The sequence below is a fragment of the Coenobita brevimanus genome, chromosome 90 (genome assembly GCF_032717465.1).
Source record: "Coenobita brevimanus isolate Jiangsu-jjx chromosome 90, ASM3271746v2, whole genome shotgun sequence".
NCBI classification, from domain to species: domain Eukaryota; kingdom Metazoa; phylum Arthropoda; class Malacostraca; order Decapoda; family Coenobitidae; genus Coenobita; species Coenobita brevimanus.
In genome coordinates this window covers 18382418-18396115 of record NC_137043.1, presented here as the reverse complement: position 1 = coordinate 18396115, position 13698 = coordinate 18382418, and positions in this window count along the sequence as shown.

Genomic DNA, 13698 nt, shown 5'->3' with positions numbered 1-13698 from the left:
TGGCATGCCGAAGATCTCATACTTGGTAATGCTTGTTATTCTTGGGCTGGGACATATATTGAAGGGTTACGTTCCTTGATATACAATGCCTAAAGTATAAGGGACTGGTGGTTGTCGCTACAACTAGCCAGAACTTCACTGCTCTTTTCAAGCTCCTCCTTGGTGATGTTGTCATGGTGCTCCTGCCGCATGTGGTTCCTAGGGGCTCCTGCATATCTGGTCACGTGACTGACTAGCCTCATCGTCGTCATGCCTATATACGAGAAAGAGTGGGCTGCACAGATCCCTCTTTTACAGAGGTACCTTTATACAACACGAATGCCGAAGGGTGTCCTCCTCGTGATATGGGCTGCTCCTTAGAAGTAGTTGGCTAGTCTTCTTACTTTTGTAGTATATACATGATTAGCTTGACTCTTCCATTGGGATCGGGTGGCTTAGTATTCCGTCTTCATTATTCTTTTAAACTTTTTGTAAGTGCTGGATAATAAAAATCGGTAACACAGAGTGATGTCCTCTGGTGATGATCTATTATTCTTGTCATTTGTGTACCACTTTTCCATAATTCTTCTCGTGACTCGCTGAATGTCCCTGTTGGCAAATCCATTATTGGTCAATATTTGAGAAGCTCTCTCAAATTCTTTAATGACTTGATTCTAGCTACTACAGTGGGTCCTACAGATATAAGCACCTATAGTGGAGTCTTTGAATCTTTGTTGGAACTTCGTGGACACCATTTATATATATGTAACTCTTTAATCTTGTAATAGGTGAGTCTTGAGTTTTGGTTAAAGTTATTTTGGTAATTGAAGAGCAGGAGGAATTAAAGATGAATACAGGGAGTTGATCTTGATTTTTTATCTTCAGAGAAAGTCTAAGATGAGCAGCGTATGTATTACAAGGGACTTAATATACTAGCTAAGTCCAGTTGGACCCCTCTTCTTATTCGCTCTCTCCACTACCTGCCGGTTCTATGGCCAGTCCCTTTCTGAACTCTAATTCCTACATTCTCGTTTAGCAGGGGTCGTGTCAGGTGTGCTATACTGTTGTTGAAACGTTCTAGAAGCCTGTGTGTGTGTGTGTGTGTGTGTGTGTGTGTGTGTGTGGTCATGAGGCGCTGTTTGTGGGCTATTGTGCTGGTGAGAGGCATTTTGGAGAGGTGCTAACGTCACTTCCTTTGGCCCCTAGGTTGCACATTGACCTAACCTCTAGACTATATCATGTATGTTGCTTGTTATTATGTATTAAGATATTTTACAGTCCTGACATCCCTCGGTCACGCAGCTGGCGGTCCTCTGACAGCAATCTTGATTGACATATGCTAATCTGTTAATACATAACATTGATTATAATATTGTACGCATTTAATATTCATGATAGTATTGTACTGATCCAGTAATATTACATTTTAAACAAGTTGTATACATAACTGAACAAATGCAATATAGTTAAATTGATTATTGTTTGACATATTGTAAGATGTGTATGTATAACAGACATACGCATATAATTGTGCAATGGTAATATTGCTAGGTCATTACATTACATATGGAGTTATCCCTTTAGTAATGCCTAATATTTCACCTAACCTGTGTGATGAGTCTGGTAATACGGAATTGTAGCAACATTGTATGCATTGTTAAATAATTGTATTGTAACTGTTACATATATTTAGGAGTTACATGGCTGTAGCAAGTGTAACATAATTCTAGTAACACTGTAGTAATATTGTAGCAACACCGTAGTAATACATAATTGTAAAATTGTATGAATTGTTACATAATATTGTAGTAACATTGTAGTAATACATAATTGTATCATTGCATGAATTATTACATAATATTGTAGTAACATTGTGGTAATACATAACTGTAACATTGCATGAATTATTACATAATATTGTAGTAACATTGTGGTAATACATAACTGTAACATTGTATGAATTGTTACGTAATATTGTTGTAGCATTGTGGTAATGCATAACTGTAACATTGTATGAATTGTTACATAATATTGTAGTAACATTGTAGTAATATATAATTGTAACATTGTATGAATTGTTACGTAATACTGTAGTAACATTGTGGTAATACATAATTGTAACATTGTATGAATTGTACTTAATATTGTAGTAACATTGTGGTAATACATAACTGTAACATTGTATGAATTGTTACGTAATACTGTAGTGTAACATTGTAGTAATACATAATTGTAACATTGTATGAATTGTTACATAATATTGTAGTAACATTGTAGTAATACACAATGTAACATTGTATGAATTGTTACCTAATATTGTAGTAACTGCAGTCCTGTCATCGATCCGGTCATCCAGCGATCGATGATAGTGATGATGTGTCTTGCCACTGACTCGTGGAGAGCAATGATTGCTTTTTTTGTTTCACTTATTGAAGTAGTTTATGTGGTATTTTGGCATTTGTAGTAACACGTGCACCTACTTTCATTTGTTTGTTATGTGAACTTACTGTATTTCTGTTTTTTTCTTTTTCTTTTTGTATGTATTGATTTTCTGTAGTTTTTTTTTTTCGTTTGTCTACGCTTTTTCGGTGTTGTCCAATGTTGCATAATTGCTGGCTAATTCCCTTGGGACCCCTTTTTAAGGTTTAGTTTATATTGCATAGATAATACTGAAAATGATATTATATACCCCATATTTTGTTATTTTACATAAAAAATGTATATACACTGTATACAGTATTAACTATACACACTGACTTGTTGTTTACTTGTACCTATCGTGGGCAATATATGTGTCAGCACTGTGTGGAAATCTTTGTCTTCACGATTGTGTGGAAGATGTTGTTCATTCTTGCTAGCGTCATTTGTGTTGGCCATTTTTTTTTCTAGTTTTCCTTGTAACTTAATTTGTCTGTTTCCACTAGGTAACTTTAATTTAAAAATGTTTCATACAGTTCTTTTAATCGCTAACAGAGTGACTGTGATAGTATATTTTCTTTATTACTTTGTGGATGTATTGTTGTATGTGTGAAACACGTATTTTATGTAGGTATAAATGGTAACACTCGTTGGTAGTAAATAAATGCTGTAATAAATGAATGAATATATACAGTGTAGAATATTTATTGCTGGTGATTATTTAGTGATTGAAGTATGCAGATAATTGAAGTATGTGTACGTAAGTTGTAACTATACAGCACGTTTTATATGTTTGTGCAAAATGTGTTGTCCTATCACTGTGTATTGTATAAATGAAGTAAGTATGTAACACACTAGTTTTTACCGTGGCGGGAATGGTGTGGGTGGTGGTGTCACACACGAGTTGATTGACGTGGCGTCGTCTCAGCAAACAGGCATGGTGACGTCGACTTCTCACTCTGGTAGCTGTGGTGAGTAAATAAGTAGTGATAACTTGAGTGAAGATGAGTGAGTAAGATGAGTTGTGAATATGGGCTTGGTATTTGCTGTCGTCGTTTTGACGTGGGGCGTGGAAGAAGTTGAGAGGCGGAAGAGAGAGTTATATGTGGAAAGGAAGAGAGAGGTGAAAAAATTAGTAAGAGAGAGTAAGAAGAGAGTGGATGAGGAATTTGGAAGGAATTTCAGTGTAAAGTGGAGGGACTGTAAGAAAATGTTCTGGAGAGAAGTGAAAAGAGTAAGACAGGGTGGAAGTGAAGTTAGCAGGGGAGTGAAAGATAAAAATGGTAGATTACTAATGGAGAAGGGAGAAAAAGTGAGCAGATGGAGAGAACACTTTAAGGAATTGTTGAACATAGAGAATGAAAGTAATGCGAGTATAAGTGGCTGGGGAATGGCTGGGAGAAGGAGGGAGGTGAGAAGACAGGAAGAAATCAGTAGGATAGAAGTTGTGGAAGCAATGAAGAAAGTTAAATCGGGGAAAGCCCCAGGAATTGATGGAGTGTGTGGTGAAATGCTGAAGCATGGGGGAGGGATAGTAGTAGAATGGATGTGGAAGATGTGCATATTGGCCTGGGAGGAAGGTAGAGTCCCGGAGGATTGGAAGTCAGGTATAATTATTCCCTTGTACAAAGGAAAAGGGGAAAAAGAAGTGTGTGGTAATCATAGGGGCATTTGTCTTCTTAGTATAATAGGAAAAGTGTATGGTAGGATACTTATAGACAGAGTTAGAGAAAGAACAGAGAAATTAGTTGGAGAAGAACAGGGAGGCTTTAGGAAGGGAAGAGGTTGTGTAGATCAGATATTCATTCTGAGATCTTTAGTGGAAAAGTTTCTAGAGAAGGGAAAGAAGTTGTATGCGGCTTTCATGGATTTGGAGAAAGCATATGACAGGGTGGATAGACAAGGATTGTGGAAAGTGTTAAGAATATATGGAGTAGATGGGAAGTTGTTGAATGCTGTGAAGAGTATGTACGATGGTGCGAAGGCTGCAGTGCGTGTTGATGGTGAACTAAGTGAATTTTTTCCTTTGAAAGTTGGTTTGAAACAGGGATGTGTCATGTCTCCATGGTTGTTCAATCTGTACATGGATGGGGTAATAAAAAAGGTTCAAGGTAGGGTACTGGATGTTGGAGTGGCCCTGGTGAGAGAGGATAGTGTTTGGAAACTCCCTGTACTGTTGTTTGCAGATGATACTGTGTTGTTGAGTGAAGACGACTGGGAGCTGCAAGGCTTGGTGGTTGAGTTTGAGAGAGTGTGTAAGAAACGGAACCTAAAGGTGAATGTAGGGAAGAGTAAAGTGATGGTCTTTGAGAGAGGTGAAGTTAGTGAATGTACAGCGAGGTTGGATGGTGAGGAATTGGAAAATGTGAGTACGTTTAAGTATTTGGGTAGTGTGATGAGTAAGGATGGAGGTTTGGAGGGTGAAGTGCTTGAAAGGGTACAGCAGGGAAGAAAGGTTGTTGGTTCCTTGAAAGCAGTGATAAGGAACAGGGAAGTGAGCATGGAAGTGAAAAAGTTACTACATGACAGTATTGTGATACCAACTCTAACGTACGGAAGTGAAGCTTGGACATTGTTGGAAGGACACAAGTCAAGAGTGAGAGCAGTGGAAATGAGTTATTTAAGAGGAGCCTGTGGAGTCACGTGGAGAGACAGGCTGACGAATGAGGATATAAAGGAGCGTTGTGGTGTGGATGTGGATGTGATAGGAAGCATTATGAGGAACACACTGAGGTGGTTTGGCCATGTGGAGAGGATGGAGGGTGAAAGACTGACGAAGAGAGTGTATGTGAGTGAGGTGGAGGGGGGAAGAGGGAGGGGGAGGCCGAGGATGAGATGGAGGGATGGGGTGGAGAGGTATATGAGAGAGGGGGGTGTGAGTTGGGAGCAGGGCAGTGAAATGGCGGGGGACAGGGCGACTTGGAGGCGATTTGTTTGTGGCCACCCCAAACGGGATTGAGGCGTCTGGCAATAGATAGATAGATAGTTTTGACATTCTCACACTCCTGAGTCAGCGGTAGAGGTTGGAGGTGGTTGAAGAGAGAGGAGGGTGAGGTCAGGTGTTTGTGAGTTGTGAGTCTTGTCTCACTCTCCGTTTGTTTGTTTTGTTTTTCTTTCTCGATGTATTCTCAGTCCTTTTTTCTTGTGATTTACTCGTTGTGAGATGAAGAATGTCGCTACTTATAGGTGCGTGTAGAAGATTATACAGACGACTCGTAGAGTTGTTAGTTGTAGTTGGTCGTAGATGGTTGTAGTTCGTTGGTTCGTTGTAGAATTTGGAAGATTGTTTGTATCAATATATTGTTAAACTACTGGCAAGGCATCGTGAGACCTCTTCACCTCTACATCAGCATGATGATCGGGGAGACGGAGGGAGGGTTGGAGAGAATACTATCAGGAGCTGGTTGTGAGCTGTTGGTTGTAAGGGGTATCGTTTGTTTTCTATCTTGATAATGTAGACTCAATTGTACACTCGTAGGCTTGTACTCTTGTAGACTCGTAGGCTCGTAGGCTTGTAGACTCATAGACTCGTAGGCTTGCAGCTTGTACTTTGTAGGAATTCACTGTAAAACTGAAGCTAATCTTGGTTAGAGTCTTGCCTGCTTGATTGTAGAATTGTAGTAATGTAGAATCAGCTGTAGAACTGGAGCTGACCTTGGTTACAGGTTTGCCTGCTTTTGTAGAAATGATGGTTCGTAGATGCAGAGTTGATCATTACTGCCACCATTTAATGTTGAACTCGTAGCCACCATTCATATATATGTAACTCTTTAATCTTGTAATAGGTGAGTCTTGAGTTTTGGTTAAAGTTATTTTGGTATTTGAAGAGCAGGAGGAGTTAAAGATGATTACAGGGAGTTGATCTTGATTTATTATCTTCAAAGAAAGTCTAAGTTGAGCAGCGTATGCATTACAAGGGACTTAATATACTAACTAAGTCTAGTTGGACCCCTCTTCTTATTTGCTCTCTCCACTACCTGCCGGTACTATGGCCAGTCCCTTTCTGAGCTCTGATTCCTACATTCTCGTTTAGCAGGGGTCGTGCCACGTGTGCTATACTGTTGTTGAAATGCTCTAGAAGCCTGTGTGTGTGTGTGTGTGTGTGTGTGTGTGTGTGTGTGTTTGTGTGTGTGTGTGTGTGTGTGTGTGTGTGTGTGTGTGTGTGTGTGTGTGTGTGTGTGTGTGTGTGGTCACAAGGTGCTGTGTGTGGGCTATTGTGCTGGTGAGAGGCATTCTGGAGAGGTGCTAACGTCACTTCCTTTGGCCCCTAGGTTCGACATTGACCTAACCTCTAGAGTATATTATGTATGTTGCTGGTTAATATGTATTAAGATATTTTACAGTCCTGACATCTTTAGGGGCACTAACTATCACCATTGAGGCAGTGTCCCAGGTAGCTAGCCTTCACATGCACAGTGGTACTGAATGATGGTTCTTGTTGGGTAACTAATACGTCAAAGAAGGACATAGTCCCTGTGTTGCTTTTCTCCACTGTGAAATGCAGTCGAAAAAATTCCTAAAGGTGACATCAAAGGGCTTCTATCTCATTATTTTCCTTCACCTTGATGTCATCATCGATGTATCTGTATTATATATATCAGGTTTCTCCACCTCAGCAAATATCTGGTCCTCGATGCTCCCTATGAAGAAGTTGACCCCCAAAGGCAACCCCATTGCAACTCCATCCACTTGGCAGTACCGAATATCTCTTGGACAAATGAAAGGGGCTTCTTTTGTTTAACAGTCCAGTAATTGTTGCAGTATGTTTTCAGATATGTTAAAAGTCGGGGTGTCTTCTTTCCTATACACTCTGTCTAGGATGTACTTAACGGTTCGGTCGACGGGTACATTCGTGGAATGTGACTCCATATCAAGGGAAAACATAATTTCATATGTGTCACTGGCCTTCAGAATAATAAGAAAATCTGTGGCTGAAGTGAGGCTATATTATGAGGGTGGGTAGGGTGTGAGTAGCTCTCCTAGTTTTTTTGCAAGATGGTATGTGGGAGTAGGAAATTGCGAAATTATGGGGCAGAGCATATTACCAGGCTTATGGACTTTCACGTTACCGTATCAGCATCCAGGTCGGTAGTTCCCAGTTACTTTGTTCAGCTTACAGCCATTGTTGCTTGCATTATTGACTTCGATGATCTTGTTTTATTTCTTCTTCAGTCCTCCTTTTGGGTCTTGGTCTGGTTTTCTGAACTTACAATAGTTTCATCACCTAGGATGGAATCAAGATTCTGTAAATATTCCGAGGAGTCATTGGTAACATAAGAGGGAGTCTTGTCCACTCTCCTGATGGTGATGCTTGGGTCAGCACAAAGTTCCTTAGCTGCTTCAGTATGTCGCCTATCCACAACTTGGCTACTGTAGTTACCTTTAGTCTTGCCTGCTTGAGCTACGATCTCGTGCTTGAAAGTGAGTTCAACTGTTATTTTACTTTGGTTAGCAAGTTTCTCCACACTGTTAAACCATATTTCACTCTCAAGTCTCTTCTGGTGCTTGGAGGGTTCAGACATTGCATAACAATTTAGGAAAGGTGGAAAAAAAAAAAAAATTCGGGTCGAAATAGATAGCAATGGAAGAAAAGGCTCATTGAGAAGAGAGAGAAGGGAGGGATGACAAGGCTGTTGGAAGAAAAAGGGGAGACAAAGCAGTAGAATACAGCGTTGCTGGGTGAACGTGGCCAAATTCCCCATAATGAGCTCTTGAGATCTCCATTTTTGCCATGAAATTTTCCTACATTCTGCAACCGTGTAATTAAGCTCACTAAAGTATAGACAGCTCTATATTTTACAAAATAATTGGTCAAAGTATTTACGGCTCCAGTTGTACAGTATTTTGGGAAAACTATTTACGACTCCAAGTTTTACAAAATATGTGGTTATAAAGTACCTTATGCATTTTGAACACTATTTTAACCACAGGAAGTGCAGTACAATACTTAAAGTCTAATAATCCGAGTTCTCATTTCTGTAGTTTTCATCTTCTTGAGATAGCTAGAAAGAATCTTGGGATCATAGCAGGTATTGCCAGGAAAAGCTGCCTTTGCTTGCAGCACCCCATTGACTATTGATGTGTTCGACTGGTTCCTCAGTTAAGTTTTTATTAATCCAAAACATCTATCCACATAAATCTTCCTCAACTCCCAAGTCTGTGTTGCGAAGAAAACGCCACTCAGTGTGAAGTCCATTTACATCCCACACTGGGACCATGCTTGGAAATTGATTTGCAAGAGAGATGACAGAAAGGACAGTCATTTTCACGCACCATGGCATCGAGATTCCACAGGACTGGATCTGTTAATTTACACCTCTTCGTTATCTGTTCCACTTCTTCAGTACTGAAATTGACACCATAATCTGAAACAGTAGACTAACTGGTGGTCAAGGTCTGGACAGGCTTAAAGGAAGGCTGTAACCCGACCACCGTGATAGCTTTCCTCCAACGGGAGCAAGTTGGAAGGGTCTTTGAACTGTACGCTGTATACTAGTGTCGATTTAAGGTGTCTGGCTTGATGTAACATTCCATCGTGGTATACAAAACATCCTTGATTCGTCTGTGAAGAACTTGAATCTTTTTGGTACCTCTCCCTGCATTTCTTTATGTATATCATAAAGTTGTACGATATACGAAAATTGCTATGGGGGGGGGAGTGATCACCTCCAATCAGTTCCAAAGACCAGATCATTGGGAAGAAAATGATAATTTGGGCACCGCTTGGTAACACTTGCCACGAGTCTCGGCGCCATAGCACGAAAAAATGCAGGAGGGTAAGGCTCGCTAGTGCCACTGGGAAAAATGCATTTTTTTGCTCCTATGCCTAAGACTCAGTAAGCAAATTGTACTGCAAGAACATTAACGTCTGTTAACACACACGGAGAGATCTGTGGAATGGGACAGGTCCTGCTCTCTGTCTCTGTCTGTCTGTCTCTCTCTCATCTGTCCAGAAGGCCAGTTATCCCTGTGCAGATATTGTTCTAAACTAAAATTTACTTAGATTCCAATTAAATTTGCATCTCCCCTTTCGGGGGCATAATGTGGCACATTAGTTGGACTAAAGTTCTTGGACTAAAGTTGGGACTTAAGTTGGAATTTAAGTTGACATCTAAGTTGGAACCTAAGTTGGGACTTAAGTTGGGACTAAAGTGGCACTTAAGTGCAACTTATGTGGTATTTAAGTGGAAGTTAAGTGACACTTTATTCCAACTAAAATCGAGCTAAAGTTGTACTAAAGTTGTATCGGTACTATAGTTGTTGAACTAAAGTTGGGACTTAATGTTGGCACTTAAGTTGGGACTTGCAGACTTACATTAGCATCTAAGTTGGTACTTAAGTTGACACTCAAGTTGGGACTTAAGTTGGTAAGTAAGTCGGGATTTAAGCTGGCACTTGAGTTGGAAGTTAAGTTTGCACGTAAGTTATTCTCTCTCTCTCTCTTTCTCTCTCTCTCTCTCTCTCTCTCTCTCTCTCTCTCTCTCTCTCTCTCTCTCTCATTTACTCTTCATAGGTATCATTACTCACACATTATCACGTTCTTTTCCCTCTCTAATTCCTCTCCATCACCATACTTACCAATCTCTGCGTAATAACCCCGTCATTGAGACAGTGGTAGACGCCTTCCCCTACTCCATCTTTTTCCTCATTTCCCTCGTTACTTGTTTCCCCTGTTCACTTACCCTCCTTTCATCCACTGCTTTCCAGTTTTAACTTTAAGTCATATTTTTCTCTGATTATATTTTTCTCTTTTCCCCTTATTTCCTCATTCCCGTAGTACCCTGACTCTCTGCTCGTTTGCTTCCCCATTTCCCTGTCACCTGATACGGTTGTTTTCCCTTATTCTCCCTTTCTCATTATCCCTACTTCCCAATTCCACTACTTCATTATTTTCCCCACCTCCTTAATATCTCCTTTCTTTGAGAGAGAGAGAGAGAGAGAGAGAGAGAGAGAGAGAGAGAGAGAGAGAGAGAGAGAGAGAGAGAGAGAGAGAGAGAGAGAGAGAGAGAGAGAGAGAGTTCTTGACGCTGGAAAAGGAAAGGGGTATTGAGGGGATGGGAGTGCTAAGAGGGTAGTGAGGGAAGCAGAAGGGTGAAGACATGGTAATGCAATGGTTGGAAAACATTTAACTCCTTCAATATAATTACGTACTTTTCGCTGTATTTTCGCCACTTCCTATCGATTTTATGCAGCTAAAGGAGAAGAATCAGGCTGCCAAAAAGGGTTAATGGAGACATTTTCCTATTCTATCATCAGGAACGTTTTCCAAGAGGTAATATAATGGTATAACGGTTGAATGATGAACTAACACAATGTCATCAGACTGGAGGGGTAAATATTGCTGATGACTAAGAGTTTGTTTAAATGTTACAGCCATTGGCTCAAAATACATCTGGTGACGTACCTTGTATTCTGTTCAGCTTGAAGAGTGATTTATTTAAACGGGAGGGGTTAAGCAGAGAAATCACAGGGTGATCCAGGGAGAAACAGAATATGGTATTGACGCAAGCAAAGAATGGTGCTGCAGGGTGAGCCAGGCAGATTCGTGTTGAATGAGAGTGAAGAAGTAACAGAATGAGAGAGAGGCAATGTGAGGGCCAGATTAGGGAGAATGAAAGTAGGAATTGGCTGGGGTGTAACAGCCAGGGTGAGACAGAGTGTGACAGAGGCAGAGTGAGGCAAGGAAAGGAAAGTAAGGTAAGGTGAGACAGAAGTGGGGTAAAATACGGTAAGTGTGATACAGCGTGAAGGTTAGTTAGTGTATGGCAGGGTGAAACATAGTGAGACACAATAAGTGCAATGAGACGGACTGAGACAGGGTGGGGGAGAAAGAAACTGAGTGAGACCGAGACAGAATTAGGCAGAGTGAAACATAGTAAGGTTGTGCAGGGAGAGATAATGTGAAGCATAATGAGGCTGGGTGAGGCAAAGTAAAGCAGGGTGAAACAGGTGTGTGTGATTGGTGGTGCCCATATTTCCTGGGCAGTAACAACAGAAAATACATCGCCTTTCTCTCACACACAAACAAACCTGCCATCAGTTCCCTTCCTAAGATATGTTTGTGATAGGAAGACCAAGGGAATGAGAGTGCAGCATATTCTTCAGACTTAACGATGAATTCTCTGTCGTAACTAACAGTGGTAATATAGGACACGAGAATGGAGAAAACATTGCAAGATCTTACCTTGTCTTTTTCATCTACAGACAAACGATCAACTCCTTGTCGTGACTGAGATGTGCTTTTGCAGGAAGGACAAGGAGACGAAAGAATCTCGTGTCTCTCTGAAAAAAATAAATAAAATAAAATCGTTGTTCGGAGGGGTAAATTATCTTTCCTCTGGTTAACAATCTCACGATCAATTTTTTGACATAACTAAGACTTTACTTATCTATCTATCTATTGCAAGACGCCTTAATCCCGTAAGGGGTGGCCACAAACAAATCGCCTCCAATTCGCCAAGTTCCCCTCCATTTCACTGCCCTGTTCCTAGCTCACATCCCCCTCTCTCATATACCTCTCCACGCCATCCCTTCATCTCATCTTTGGCCTCCCCCTCCCTCTCCCCCCCTCCTCCTCACTCACATACATTCTCCTCGTCAGCCTCTCACTCTCCATCCTCTCCACATGGCCAAACCACCTCCGTGTGTTTCTCCTAACGTTTCCTATCACATCCACATCCACACCACAACGTTCCTTCACTTCGTCATTTGTCAGTCTGTCTCTCCGTGCGAATCCACATGTTCCTTTCAAATAACTCATTTCCACTGCTCTCACTCTTGACTTCTGTCCCTCCAACAAGGTCAAGCTTCACTTCCATACGTTAGAGTTGGTATCACAATATTGTCATATAGTAACTTTTTCACTTCCATGCTCACTTCCCTGTTTCTTATCACTGCTTTCAAGGAACCAGCAACTTTTCTTCCTTGTTGTACCCTTTCAAACACTTCACCCTCTAAACTTCCATCCTTACTCATCACACTGCACAAGAACTTAAATGCACTCACATTTTCCATTTCCTCCTCATCCAACCTCACTGTACGTTCACTGACTTCACTTCTCTCGAAGACAATAACTTTACTTTTCCCTACATTTACCTTTAGATTCCGTTTATTACACACTCTCCCAAACTCATCCACCAAGCCCTGCAGCTATCCTTCGTTTTCACTTAACAGCACAGTATCATCTGCAAACAACAGTACAGGGAGTTTCCAAACACTGCCCTCTCTCACCAGGGCCACTCCAACGTCCACTGCCCTACCTTGTATCTCTTTTTTTAACCCCAACCATGTACAGATTGAAAAACCATGGAGACATGACACATCCCTGTTTCAACCCAACCTTCAAACAGACACATTAACTCAGTTCACTAACTACAAGCACTGCAGCCTTAGCACCCTCATACATACTCTTCATGGCATTCAACAAATTCCCACCTACTCCATATTTTATTAATACTTCCCACGATCCTTGTCTATCCACCCTGTCATGTGCTTTCTCCAAATGCATGAAGGCCGCATATAACTGCTTCTCCTTCTCTGGAAACTTTTCCACTAAAGATCTAAGAATGAATATCTAATCTACACAACCTCTTCCTTTCCTAAAACCTCCATGTTCCTCTCCAACTAATTCCTCTGTTATTCCCTAACTCCGTCAGTAATTATCCTACCATACACTTTTCCTATTACACTAAGAAGCTAAATATCCCTATGATTACCACAAACTTCCTTTTCCTCTTTTCCTTTGTACAGGGAAATAATTATACCTCACTTCCAATCCTCAAGGACTCTGCCTTCCTCGCAGACCAATCTGCACATCTTCTACATTCATTCTACTACGCTCTCTACCCCATGTTTCAGCATTTCACCACACACTCCTTCAATTCCCGGGGCTCTCCCCATTTTAACTTTGTTGCTTCCACAACTTCCATCCTACTGATTTCTTCCTCTCTTTTCACATCCATCCAGCTCCCAGCCATTACCCAGCCACTTACACTCGCATTACTTTCATTCTCTATACTCAACAATTCCTTAAAGTGTTCTCTCCATGTGCTCACTTTTTCTCCATTCTCCACTAGTAATCTACCATTTTTAGCTTTCATTCCCCAGCTATCTTCTTTAGCACCCTGTCTAACTCTCTTTACCTCATTCCAGAACATTTTCTTACATTCCCTCCATTTTACCCTCAAATTCCTTCCAAATTCCTCATCCACTCTCTTCTTATTCTCTCTTACCAATCTTTTCACGTCTCTCTTCCTCTCTTACTTATCAGGAAGCAAAAGGGAGGAACGGTGCAGAACATTC